At 36.2% G+C, this 13,705-nt stretch overlaps 1 protein-coding gene across 1 annotated transcript in view; it reads right to left on the reverse strand.

Moving 5' to 3' along the window:
- The window catches only part of EDA2R (ectodysplasin A2 receptor), a 92,768-nt gene that overhangs the window by 5,961 nt on the left and 73,102 nt on the right, over positions 1-13,705 (reverse strand).

Below are 13,705 nucleotides of genomic sequence, written 5' to 3' on the forward strand. Positions count from 1 at the left end.
TCAAAGAAGAAAAGTTTACTTCTCACTCACACTGTTTGCCTACTAGAGCTTTCCTGGGGGCTGTGCTTTACATTATCCTCACTGGGATACCCGGGGTGACAGAAGCTTCATTTTTGTGCTTCTATGATTGGAGCATAAAGGAAAAGAAAACATTATGAACTGTGCACTGCCTCTTAAAGTTTTTCTCCAGAAATGACTGATTTCACTTGGCTAACCTGTCCTTGACCACACATATCACCTGTTCATTAATAACTACGAGAGTAAAAGAAAGTGCAATTCTACAATTTGCTTGAAGGTGGGGAGCTGGAAATACTTGACAAATAGCTGTAATCACCACCTACCTCAGTATTGTTTTGTGAAACTTTTACAGATAAAATATAGGTAAGTATGTGTTTGGTTGTGATGAAAATTTATTTCTTACTCTTGGTCAGTGGTCAAAAATGTTTGAATGCCAGCGGAGCAAAATGGCAGGTGAGCTGACCTGGGGCTCTCTCCCCTCCAAACTACAACAAAGGATTGGAAAAACTGAATTTCAGCCAATAATCCTAATGCCAGACTGTCACAGAACTACAGAAACAAAACCACAGAGGATGGAGATGTTGCAGCTGGCCTCGGAAGAGCTGGAACTGGGTAGGAGAGAACTTCGCTCCCTCCTCTAGAGACTGGGGTCACTGCTGAGGGTGTGGGAATGAGCAGGGGAGGGGTCGCATGACTGGGGATTGTCCAGGACTCCCGCCGCCAGTGTAGTGGAAACCCACTGACAGGGGAAAGCTTCCGTGCACGGGGACCTCATCATGCCAGGGCCCTGGGAGACCACAGAACGGTAGCGGATCAGAATCCAGATCGGCGCACGAGAAAAAGCTCACCTCCTCCCTGCCGACCACGCTTTGTGCTGCCATCTTGCCCAAAGGCAGAGAGCTCAGAACTCGCAGCTCTCGATCCCCATCTAGTGGCAACAGGCTGTAACTGCAACCGAATACAACCATCATGTGCAAAAACCGCTGCTCTACCATTCAGCAATTTATAAAACCTCCAGACCAGAAGAAAAACAATAAAAATACAGAATTAAGTCCTGAGGACTTGCAAATAGGTAAACTAAGTGAAAATGAGTGCAGAGTAGCTATCATCAAAAAACTCAATGAGGTAGAGGGAAAGATAGAGAAACAAGTCAATGAGTTCTGGAGTTACTTCACAAAAGAGATTGAAATTATAAAGAAGAATCAAACAGAAATACTAGAGATGAAAAATATGATGGATAAGATGAAACAGAATACAGATTCCCTGAATGCCCATGTAGACACCATAGAGGAGAAAATTAGCATAATCGAAGATAGACAGGCTGAATGGCTCCAGACAGAAGAAGAAAGAGAACTAAGGATTAAAATGAATGAGGAAAGTATCAGAGAGATAGAAGATTCAATGAGGAGAACGAATTTAAGGATCATAGGAATTCCTGAGAACGTGGAAAAGGAAAATGGAGCAGAAAGTGTGCCTAAGGAAATTATAAAAGAGAACTTCTCAGATCTAGGGATTGAGGGAGAAATGGGTGTGGAGGAAGCTTTCAGATCTCCTAGATTTGTCAATGTAAAAAGACCTACTGCAAGGCACATAGTAGTAAAAATGGCAAAAATGAAAGACAAAGAAAGAATACACAGAGCAGCAAGACAGAAGAAAATAACCTACAAAGGAACTCCTATCAAACTTAAAGAGATTTCTCTACAGAAACCTTACAAGCTAGGAGAGAATGGAGTGACATATTCAAAACTTTAAAGGATAAAAATCTTCAGCCAAGAATACTCTATCCAGCAAAAATATCCGTCAGATATGAGGGAGAAATTAAATCTTTTCCAGGCAAACAAAAGTTAAGGGAATTTGTAACCAAAAGTCCCACACTACAAGAAATCCTCAAGAAGGCTCTCATACCTGAAAAAAGAAAAAAAAGGAGAAAGGGGTCACAAACCACAGAGTAGGGAGACAGATAGATAGAGCCAGAATAGGATAGCAAATATTCAACTATAGCATTAGGATAAAGGTAAGGAAACCACCAAAGTAAAGACGAGCTTATCACTCTGACTACAGACTCATAACACGAGTTGAAATAAGAGATGAAAATAATAATTTAGGAGGGGAAGGGAAAGGAACTTAATCAGTCTAGGCCAAGTAAGTAAGAGACCACCAGAGAATAGACTATACTATACATGAGATTCTAAATACAAACTTCATGGTAGCCACTAAACTAAAAAACAGAACAGAGACACAAAGCATAAATAAGGAAAAATCTAAGAAACCTAGCATAATAAATTGCAGATGTCAATGGGTAGGCTAAAACACACAGGAAGAGAAACAAAGGTAATGCAGGAAAACCAGATAACGAGTGACAGAATGACAGCATTAAGCCCACATGTATCAATAATCACCCTCAATGTAAACGGATTGAACTCTCCAATAAAAAGACACAGAGAGGCAAAATGAATTAAAGAACAAGATCCAACAATTTGTTGCCTCCAGGAAACACATCCTCAGCCCCAAGGACAAACACAGGCTCAGAGTGAAGGGGTGGAAGACAATATTTCATGCTAATAGCAAGCAAAAGAAAGCAGGTGTTGCAGTACTTATATCAGACAAAACGGATTTCAAAATAAGGCAGGTAAAGAGAGACAAAGAAGGGCAATATATAATGATCAAAGGGACACTGCATCAAGAAGAAATAACACTTATAAACATCTATGCACCCAACACAGGAGCACCAAAGTTCATAAAGCAACTATTAACAAACCTAAAAGAAGATATCAAAAATAACACAATAATAGTAGGGGAACCTAAACACCCCACTTGCATCAATGGACAAATCATCCAGACAGAAAATCAACAAGGAAATAGTGGAGCTAAACAAAAACCCAAAGCAATTGGACTTACTAGACATATACAGAACACTTCATCCAAAAGCTGCAGAATACACATTCTTCTCAAGCGCGCACAGAACATTCTCAAGGAAAGACCATATGTTGGGAAACAAGGCAAGCCTCTACAAATTTAAAAAAATTGGAATAATAACAAGCGTCTTCTCCGATCATAATGCTATAAGGCTAGAAATTAATTAAATGAAAAAAGCTGATAAAGGCACAAGGATGTGGAGACTAAGCAATACGCTACTGAACAAGCAATGGATCATTGAAGAAATTAAAGAATAAATTAAAAAATATCTGGAGACAAAGGAAAAAGATAACATGCCATACCAACTCATATGGCATACAGCAAAAGCCGTATTGAGGAAAACTCATTGCAATACAGACACATCTTAACAAACAAGAAAAATCCCAAATAAGCAATCTTAAACTAGACCTAACCGAATTAGAGAAAGAAGAACAAACAAAGCCCAAAGTCAACAGAAGGAGAGAAATATTAAAAATCAGAGCAGAAATAAATGCTATTGAAACGAAAAAGGCAGCAGAAAGGATCAATGAAACAAAGAGCTGGTTCTTTGAGAAGATAAATAAAATTGACAAACCCCAAGCCAGACTTACAAAGAAAACAAGGGAGAAAGCTCAAATAATCAAAGTCAGAAATGAAAGAGGAGAAATAACAACAGACTTCACAGAAATACAATGGATTATAAGAGAATACTATGAAAAATTATGTGCCAACAAAATGGATAACCTAGAGGAAATGGATAAATTCTTGGACTCCTACAATCTCCCAAAGCTCACTCAAGAAGAAGCACACAATTTGAACACACCAATCACAAGGAAAGAGACTGAAACAGCAATCAAAAACATCCCAAAGAATAAAACCCCAGGACCAGATGGCTTTCTTGGGGAATTCTACCAAACTTTCAGAGAGGATTTCATAACTATCCTTTTCAAGCTATTCGAAAAAATTAGGGAAGATGGAACACTTCCTACCACATTCTACGAGGCCAACATCACACTGATACCAAAGCCTGACAAGGTCACCACGCAAAAAGAGAACTACAGGCCAATATTGCTGATGAACATAGATGCACAAATTCTAAACAAAATTCTTCAACCAGAATTCAGCAATTCATCAAAAGGATCATACATCATGATCAAGTGGGATTCATACCAGGGACACAGGGATGGTTCAACGTCCACAAATCAATCAATGTGACACACCACATCAACAAACTGAGGAATAAAAACCACATGATCATCTCAATAGATGCAGAGAAAGCATTCAACAAGATCCAACAGCCATTTATGATAAAAACTCTGAACAAAATGGGGATAGAAGGAACTACCTCAACATATTAAAGGCCATATATGACAAACCCACAGCCAACATCATACTCAATGGGCAAAAACTGAGCGCCATCCCCCTGAAATAAGGAACGAGACAAGGATGCCCTCTATCACCACTCTTATTTAACATAGTACTGGAGGTCCTGGCCAGAGCAATCAGGCAAGAAAAAGGAATCAGATGAATCCAAATAGGGAGGGAAGAAGTGAAACTCTCACTGTTTGCAGATGACATGATCTTATATATAGAAAACCCCAAAGAATCCATTGGAAAACTCTTAGAAGTAATCAATAACTACAGCAAAGTTGCAGGGTATAAGATTAATTTACATAAATCAGTAGCATTTCCATGTGCTAATAACAAACTAACAGAAAAAGAACTCAAGAACACAATACCTTTCACAATCAATACAAAAAGAATAAAATCCCTCAGGGTGAATTTAACTAAGGAATTGAAAGACCTATACAGTGAAAATTACAAGGCCTTTCTGAGAGAATTGGATGATGACATAAGGAGATGGAAAGACATTCCTTGTACGTGGATTGGAAGAATAAACATAGTGAAAATGTCTGTTCTACCTAAAGCAATTTACAGATTCAATGCTATCCCAATCAGAATCCCAATGACATTCTGTACAGAATTACAAAAAAGAATCCTAAAGTTCATATGCAGCAAAAAAAGACTCCAAATTGCTAAAGCAATCCTGAGAAAAAAAGAACAAAACGGGAGGCATCACAATCCCTGACTTGAAAACATACTACAAAGCTACAGTAATCAAAACAGCATGGTACTGCTACAAAAACAGGTGCACAGGTCAATGGAACAGAATTGAAAGTCCAGAAATAAAACCACACATCTATGGACAGCTTATCTTTGACAAAGGAGCTGAGGGCATACAATGGAGAAAAGAAAGTCTTTTCAACAAATGGTGCTGGGTAAACTGGAAAGCCATATGTAAAAGAATGAAAATTGACCATTCTTTCTCACCATTCACCAAAATAAACTCAAAATGGATCAAAGACCTAAAGGTGAGATCTGAAACCATAAGGCTACTAGAAGAAAACTTAGGCAGTACGCTCTTTGACATGTGTATTAAAAGAATCTTTTCAGACACCATGTCTTCTCAGAGAAGGGAAACAATAGAAAGAATAAACAAATGGGACTTCATCAGACTAAAGAGCTTATTCAAGGCAAATGAAAACAGGATTGAAACAAAAAAACAACCCACTAACTGGGAAAAAATATTTGCAAGTCATATCTCTGACACAGGCTTAATATCCATAATATGTAAAGAACTCACACAACTCAACAACAAAAAAAACAACCCGATTAAAAAGTGGGCTGGAGACATGAACACACATTTCTCCAAAGAAGATATATGGATGGCAAATAGGCACGTGAAAAGATGTTCATCATCGCTGATCTGCAGGGGAATGCAAATCAAAACTACACTAAGATATCACCTTACACCCATTAGAATGACAAAAATATCTAAAACTAATAGTAACAAATGTTGGAGAGGTTGCGGAGAAAAAGGAACCCTCATACACTGCTGGTGGGAATGCAAACTGGTGCAGCCACTATGGAAAACAGTATGGAGATTCCTCAAAAAATTAAAAATAGAACTACCATATGACCCAGCTATCCCACTACTGGGTATCTACCCAAAGAGCTTGAAGTCAGCAATTCCAAAAGTCCTATGCACCCCAATGTTTATTGCAGCATTATTTACAATAGCCAAGACATGGAAGCAACCAAAGTGCCCATCAACAGATGACTGGATAAAGAAGATGTGGTATATATATACAATGGAATACTACTTAGCCGTAAAACAGAGCAAAATAGTCCCATTTGCAACAACATGGATGGACCTTGAGGGAATTATGTTAAGTGAAATAAGCCAGATAGAGAAGGACAATCTCTGTATGACTCCACTCATATGAGGAATTTAAAAATGTAGACAAAGAGACCAGATTAGTGGCTACCAGGGGAAAGGGGGGGTGGGGTCTGGGCACAAAGGGAGAAGTGGTGCACCTACAACACGACTGACAAACAATAATGTACTACTGAAATATCACAAAATTGTAACCTATCATTAACTCAATAAAAAAAATTTGAATGCCAATGGTGTAGAGGAGAGATGAGTGATCCAGCTGGCTGTTGTTTCAGGTTTAGTATTGACTCAGTGTGACTCTGGCCAACTCCTTTCCATTTCTGGGCATCAGAGGCCACAACATCTGAGGAGATTGAAATAGATGGTCTCTAAATATTTTTCCATCTCTGACACTCTAACCTGGGAACAAGGCTCCTGCCTGATATGTCATAGCTCTTTCTCAAAGACACAACTCTAGTTATCAAAGGATATTAGCTATTTGTTAGTTGTGGCAGAAGCTGACTGGTTGTTCACCAAACTCATTCTTTTTTCCTCCTGGAAATATCACTAGCTGAAATTCCCTAACCCCAGGGCAGTTAGGTGGGTCTATGTGCCTAATTTCTAGCCAATGGAATATGAGTAAATTGATGTATGCCTGTCCCAGGCCTGGCCACAAAACTGCCTCTTTTTTTCTTTATACTTATTTTATATGTAAAATCTCCTTAATTTTCTTTATACTTTAATTTTATGATTCATAGGGACCCCCAAGGAGATGCTGAAATCAATATACTAAAAATGACAGGGGACATCAGGAAAATGGAAGAGGTGGCAGCTCCAATCTCTCATTTCCTCACAGAAACAGAAATGCAAGCAGAAATTCTCAGACTCAATGTTTTCAGAACTCTGGAAAACAGTTAAAAACTTACAGCAATGAAGCAAATGCTGACTCAAGAAAAAGGCAATTTGAAAATGATGGGAAGATTTTGTGCGATTTTTACTTTCCATTACTGCACCCTTCTTCACAGAGCAGCACTGGTCCTAAAGTGGAGGCAGTCTTAAAGTAGCAGGAGCCTGTGTTCCTAGTGTGAGACCCTCATCCCTAGTTCCAGAGTGCTGAGCAAAACTTACTCACAAATTATTGTGTATGTCTGTTCTAACTTGTCTGGGGCCTGAAGGATAGATACCAGGTTCTCACCTCTGTTTCACTCAATTCAGAATGTAGACTGAAAAAGGAGTGGATATTAGTTAAAAAATGTTACAAAGAAAACTAAAAAACCACAGATGTCTGGGCAAGAAGTTGGATAAAGACACACAATAGACTGCATAAATCCAGGAGCAAACCTGAGAAAGATTCTTTGGGAAATTAGGATATTCAAAAGCATCCATGTTCATTGCAACATTACTCACAACAGCCAGAGCATGGAAACAACCTAAGAGTGTCAACAGATGAATGGATAGAGAAAATGTGAGATATATTCAGTCTTAAAAAAAGAAGGAAATTCTGCCATTTGCCATAATGTAGATGAACCTGGAGGACATTATGCTAAGTAAAATAAGCCAGACAGAAAAAGACAAATACTGCATAGCATCACTTATATATAGAATCTAAAAAGGAAAAAAAAGTCAAAGTCATAGAAAAAAGAGTAGAATGGTGGTTACCAGAAAGTAGAATGTTAGCAGAAATAGGGAGAGGCTGATAAAAGAATACAAAGTTTTAGTTATACGATGAATCAGGTCTGAGGATCTAATGTATAACATGATGACTATAGTTGAAAATACTGTACTGTACAATTGAAATTTCATAAGGGCAGAACTTAAGTGTCTCATCAAAAAAAGGGTAAATATGTGAGGTGATGAATGTGTTAATTCAACAGTGAATCCTTTCACAATGTATACGTATGTCAAATCTTCATATTGCACACTTTAAATATATTACAATTTTATTTGTCAATTATACCTATATAAAGCTGAAAAAATAAATAAAATTATAAATAATACTACGTGAATTTTGTGAAAATTGTAGTTTGTGTCAATGTTCACTTTATTCCATATCGTCGTCTTATTGTTTCCCTACTCTTTGTTGAAAAGGCTATCTATTGGAAATTAAAAACTACACTCTTGAACAACCAATGGGTCAAAGAAAAAAATCAGAAGGGAAACTAGAAATTACTTAAAGATTAATAAAAATAAAAACACAACATATCAAAATTTATGGGATACAGCAAAGGCAGTAGTATTCAGAGGTAAAGTTATACCTGTAAATGCCTACATTAAAAAAGAAAAAAGATCTCAAGTTAATAATCTAACTTTACACCTCAAGGAACTTGAAAAGAAGAGCAAACTAAACACAAAGCTAGCAGGAGGAAGGAAATAGTAAAGATTAGGGTGGAGATAGAGAGTAGAAAAATAATAGAATCAATGAAATAAAAAGTTGATTCTTTGAAAAGTTCAACAAAGTTGGCAATCCTTTAGCTATACTGACAAAGGAAAAAGGGAGAAAATGCAAATAACTAAAATCAGAAATGCAAGTGGAGATATTACTACCAACCTTATAGAAATGAAAAAGGATTATAAAAGAGTATTATGAACAATTATACACCAACAAATTAGACAATCTAGATAAAATAAACAAATTACCAGAAATCCACAAATGGCCTAAGCTGACTCAAGAAGAAATAGGCAATATCAACAGACCAGTAGCAAGTAAAGACAATAAATCAGTAATCATAAACCTCTCAATGAAGAGAAGCCCAAGACCAGATGGCTTTACTGGTGAATGGTGAACCAGTAACATTAAACATTTAAACTACCAAACATTTAAAGAATTAGCACTGATCTTTCTCAAAATCTTCCAAAAAATTAAAGAGGAGGTAACACTTCCTAACTCATTCTATGAGGCCAGGAATAAACTGATAAAACACCAGACAAAAATCACATCATGAGAAAAGAAAATTACACACCAATATCACTTATGAATATTCATGCAAAAATTGTCCACAAAATGTTAACACAGTGAATCCTATAACAAATTAAAAGGATTATGCACCAAGTAGGATTTATCACAAGAATGCAAGTGTCATTTGTCATAACAAAATCAATCAATGTAATACATCACATTAATAAAATGAAAGAAAAAAAAAACACCATCATCTCAATTGTCACAGAAAAAGTATTTAACAAAATCCAACACCTTTTCATGTTAAAAACTCTCAGAAAACTAGAAATAAAGGGAAATTTCTTCAACATGATAAAAGACACATATGAAAAACCCACAGTTAACATCATACAGGCATAACTTGTACATATGGTAGGTTCGGTTCCAGACCACTGCAATAAAGCAAATATTGCACTAAAGTGAGTCACATAAATTTTTAGGTTTCCCAGTGCATATGCAAGTCATGTTTACACCATGCTGTAGTCCATTAAGTGTGCAATAGCATTATGTCTAAAAAAATGTACATATCTTAATTAAAAATTATTTCATTGCTAAAAATGCTTATTATCATTTAAGCCTTCAGCAAGTTGTAATCTTTCTGCTGGTGGAGAGTCTTGCAAAAATTGCAATGTCTGCGAATCACAACAAAGTGAAGTGCAATAAAACAAGGTATGCCTGTACCCAATGGTAAAAGACTGATATGTTTCCCCCTGTGATCAGAAACAAGAAAAGGATGGCCGTTTTTACCACTGCAATTCAACATTGTACTAGAAGATCTAGTTAGAACTATTTTCAAAAGAAGGAGAAGAAATAAAATGCACTCAAATTGGAAATGAAGAATTAAAACTTTATTTGCAGATGACATGATCCTATGCATAGAAAACTGTAAATATTCCACTTAAAAGTTACTAGAGCTAATAAATTGTTATGGGCTGAATTGTGTCCTACCCTAAAATTCATATATTGAAGCCCTAACTCCTGCTACCTCAGCATGTGACTGTATTTTGGAGATGGGACCTTTCAAGAAAGAAGTTAAAATGTGGTAGTTAGGGTGGGCTCTAATCTAATATGACTGGTGCCCTTATAAGAAGAGACTGGGACAGAGAAAGAGAGACACCAGACACATGCAGGCATAGAGAGATGACCATGTGAACATACAGCAATAAGGCAGACATCGGCAAGCCAAGGGCAGAGGCCTCAGTAGAAACCAAAGCTGCCTACACCTTGACCTCAGAATTCTAGCTTCAAGAACTGTGAGAAAATACATTTCTGTTGTTTAAGTCACCCAATCTGTCATATTTTGTTTCCGCAGCCCTAGACAAAGAATACATAAATGAATTCAGAAACGTTGCAGGTTACACAATCAACACACAAAAATCATTTGTTTCCATACATAAAGAAGAAACAATTCAAAAAGAAAATTAAAATGCAATTACATTTCATAGAATTTAAACGAATAAAATACCTGGGAATAAATTTAACCAGGGAAGTGAGAGGATTATACACTAAAAACTACAAAACGTCTCTGAAAGAAATTAAATATGACATAAATAAACGGAAAGACATCTTGTGTTCATGTATAGGAAGACTTAAAATTGCTAAGATGTTAATGCTACTGAAAGTCATGTGTAGATTCAACACAATTCTTGTCGAAATTTTATCACCTTTCTTGAAGAAATGGAAAGTCCTATTCTCAAATTCATAGGGAATTGCAAGGGGCCCCAAATAGTCAAAACGATCTTGAAAGAGAAGAAAAAATTTGGAGAACTTATACTACCCTATTTAAAAAATTACTACAAAGCTACATTAATCAAAACAGTCTGATTCCACTATATTGGACATATAGACCAATAGAATAGAGTTGAGAGTCCAAGAATAAACCCATACATCTTTGGCCAATTAATTTTTGGAAAGAGTTCCAAGTCCATTCAATGAGAAAAAGACAATCTCTGACAAATGGTGCTGGGATAACTGGATTTCTACATGCAAAAGTATGAAGTTAAAATGAATAAATGTCCTAAATATAAGAGTTAAATCCATAAAACTTTTAGAATAAAACATGGGAGTAAATATTTATGACCTTGGATTTGACAATGGATCCTTAGAGATGACATCAAAAACAGAAGCAACAACAAAAAAAATGGATATATTGGACTTCATAAAAAATAGAAAAACTTGTGTTCATCAAAGAATCTTCTCCAAAGAAGATATACAAATGTCTAATAAACACATGAAAAGATGCTCAATGTCATTAGTCATTAGGGAAATGCAAATCAAAACCATAGTGAGATAGCAATTCATACCCACTAGGATGGCTTGTAGGATATTTTTGAGAAAATGAAACAAAAACAAGTGTTGGCAAGGATGTGGAGGAATTGGAATCCTTGTACATTGCTGCTAGAAATGTAAAATGGTACAGCTGTTGAGAAAAACAGTTTTGTCATTCCTCAAAAAGCTAAACATAGAATTACTATATAACCCAGCAGTTCCACTCCTAATTATATGCCCAAAAGAATTGAAAGCAAGTATTCAAATACATACTTCTATACCAATGTTCATTGCAGCATTATTCACAATAGCCAAATGGTGGAAACAACCTAAGTGTCCATCAACAGATGAATGGATACACAAAATATGATATATACATTCAATGGAATATTATTCAACAGTGAAAAGGATGAAGTACTGATACATGCTACAACATGAATGAACATTGAAAACATTATGCTATGTGTAATAAGCCAGATACAAATGGAAAAATACTGTATGATTCCACTTATATGAAATATCTAGACTAAGCAAATCCGTAGACACAGAAAGTAAAATAACAGTTATACACAGGGCTGGGGGAAGGGGTGATTGGGGGACTTCTTGCTTTATGAAGACAGAGTTTCTGTTTGGGGTGATGAAAAAGTCTTGGAACTAGATAGTGGTGATGGCTGTACAATATTGTAAATGTGATTAATGCCACTGAACCACACACTTAAAATGGCAAAAATTTATGTTTTATATTTTACCACAACTTTAAAAATTAGTAATTCAATGTACCAAACCCATTGAATTATACTCTTTAAATGGGTAAATTATATGATATGTGAACTATATTTCAATAACACAGTTAAGAAAATGGCAGAGCCTCCATAAGTCTGGGTCCCTGAATGACAGAGAAGAATCCTCCCATTCCCCATCATTGATTGGGGTTTACTAGAGTTAGAAATGAACCTCTAATTTTTTATATCACTAAATTTTTGGTATAAATCTGTTACAGGAACTAACTAGAGCAATACCAGATAAGCTGTACTTTCCAAGGGGTTGGAAAAAGAGAGCATCAGACAGCTACTAACTACTCCTACTAGTCTCTCCCTCTGCTTGCTCAATTTGGCCTTAGTCAATGCCTTACAGCTCCACTTTCAATGATCCCATCCATAAAAACCTGACTCTGCTGGATACCAGGCATCTGACAGGCCCCATAGTTTGGGGTTATCTGACATGAGCACTGGCCATTTTGTTCATGATCTGGGTTTCTCAGGAAGGCAAGGGTCTTCTTGGAGCCTCCGCTACATTATATGCAGCATTGGAGTGGTGATGGATGCCATATTTGTTTTACAGGGCATACTTAGGATCAAAGTAATAGAAAATACAGTGTAGTGATACAAAGCCCTGTTTCCAGGGTCAAGGATACCTAGCTACAACTCCCATCTTTACCACTGATCAGCCATGTGACCTCAGGCAAGTTACTAGGTCTGAATTTTCTTGTCAGTCAAATTGGAGATAATGCTACTTAACTTATAGAGTTGTTAAGATTAAATGAGCTGACAAAATGAACAAAAGGAGCACCTTAAATCAATGGGGAAAAGTTGTCCTTTTTAATGGGTCATTTTGGATAACCGGATAGCCATATGAAAAACAATAAAATTTGATCCATTTCTCACACTATACACCAGAAAAAATTCCAAATGGGTCCAAGATTTTAAATATAAAAATGGAAAGCCTGCAGGTAACTGAAAGAAAATATAAGTGAATTGCTCTTTAATCTAGGAGTAATCTTTATTAACTATAACTCAAAGTCCAGAAACAATATGACAGAAAGAGATGAATTTAATTTACTTACATAAAAATTCAAAAGAAGTTTTGCAGTGTGAGACATTTATAAGCAAAATAAAAAGACAAATGAAAAACTGGGGAAAATATTTGCATCTTATACCACAGATGAAAGATTAATATCCTTAATATATAGAACTGGTAAAAATAAGAAAACAACAACCCTATAGAAAGCTAAACATAAACTTCACAGAAAAAGAAACATAGATGGTTCTTAGGCAGATGAAAGATGCTCAATCTTACTCATAATGAGGGAAATGAAATATAAAACAATATTGATGTGCCATTTTTTACTTATTAGATTGACAAAAATCCAGAAATTTGACAACATGCTCTGTTGGTAAGGCTGTGAGGACATATTGGTGGTGGTGATACAAAATGGCAGAGGCCTTATGGAGGAGAATTTGGCGATATCTAATAAAATTACATAAGCATTTACAGTTTAACTCACTTCTAGAAATCTATACCACAGATACAATGGCAACAATACAAAAAGGTGCAGGCATGAGGCTACTCATTGCAGCACTATTTGTAATAGC

This window comes from Equus caballus, chromosome X (genome assembly GCF_041296265.1).
Source record: "Equus caballus isolate H_3958 breed thoroughbred chromosome X, TB-T2T, whole genome shotgun sequence".
Taxonomy (NCBI): Eukaryota; Metazoa; Chordata; class Mammalia; order Perissodactyla; family Equidae; genus Equus; species Equus caballus.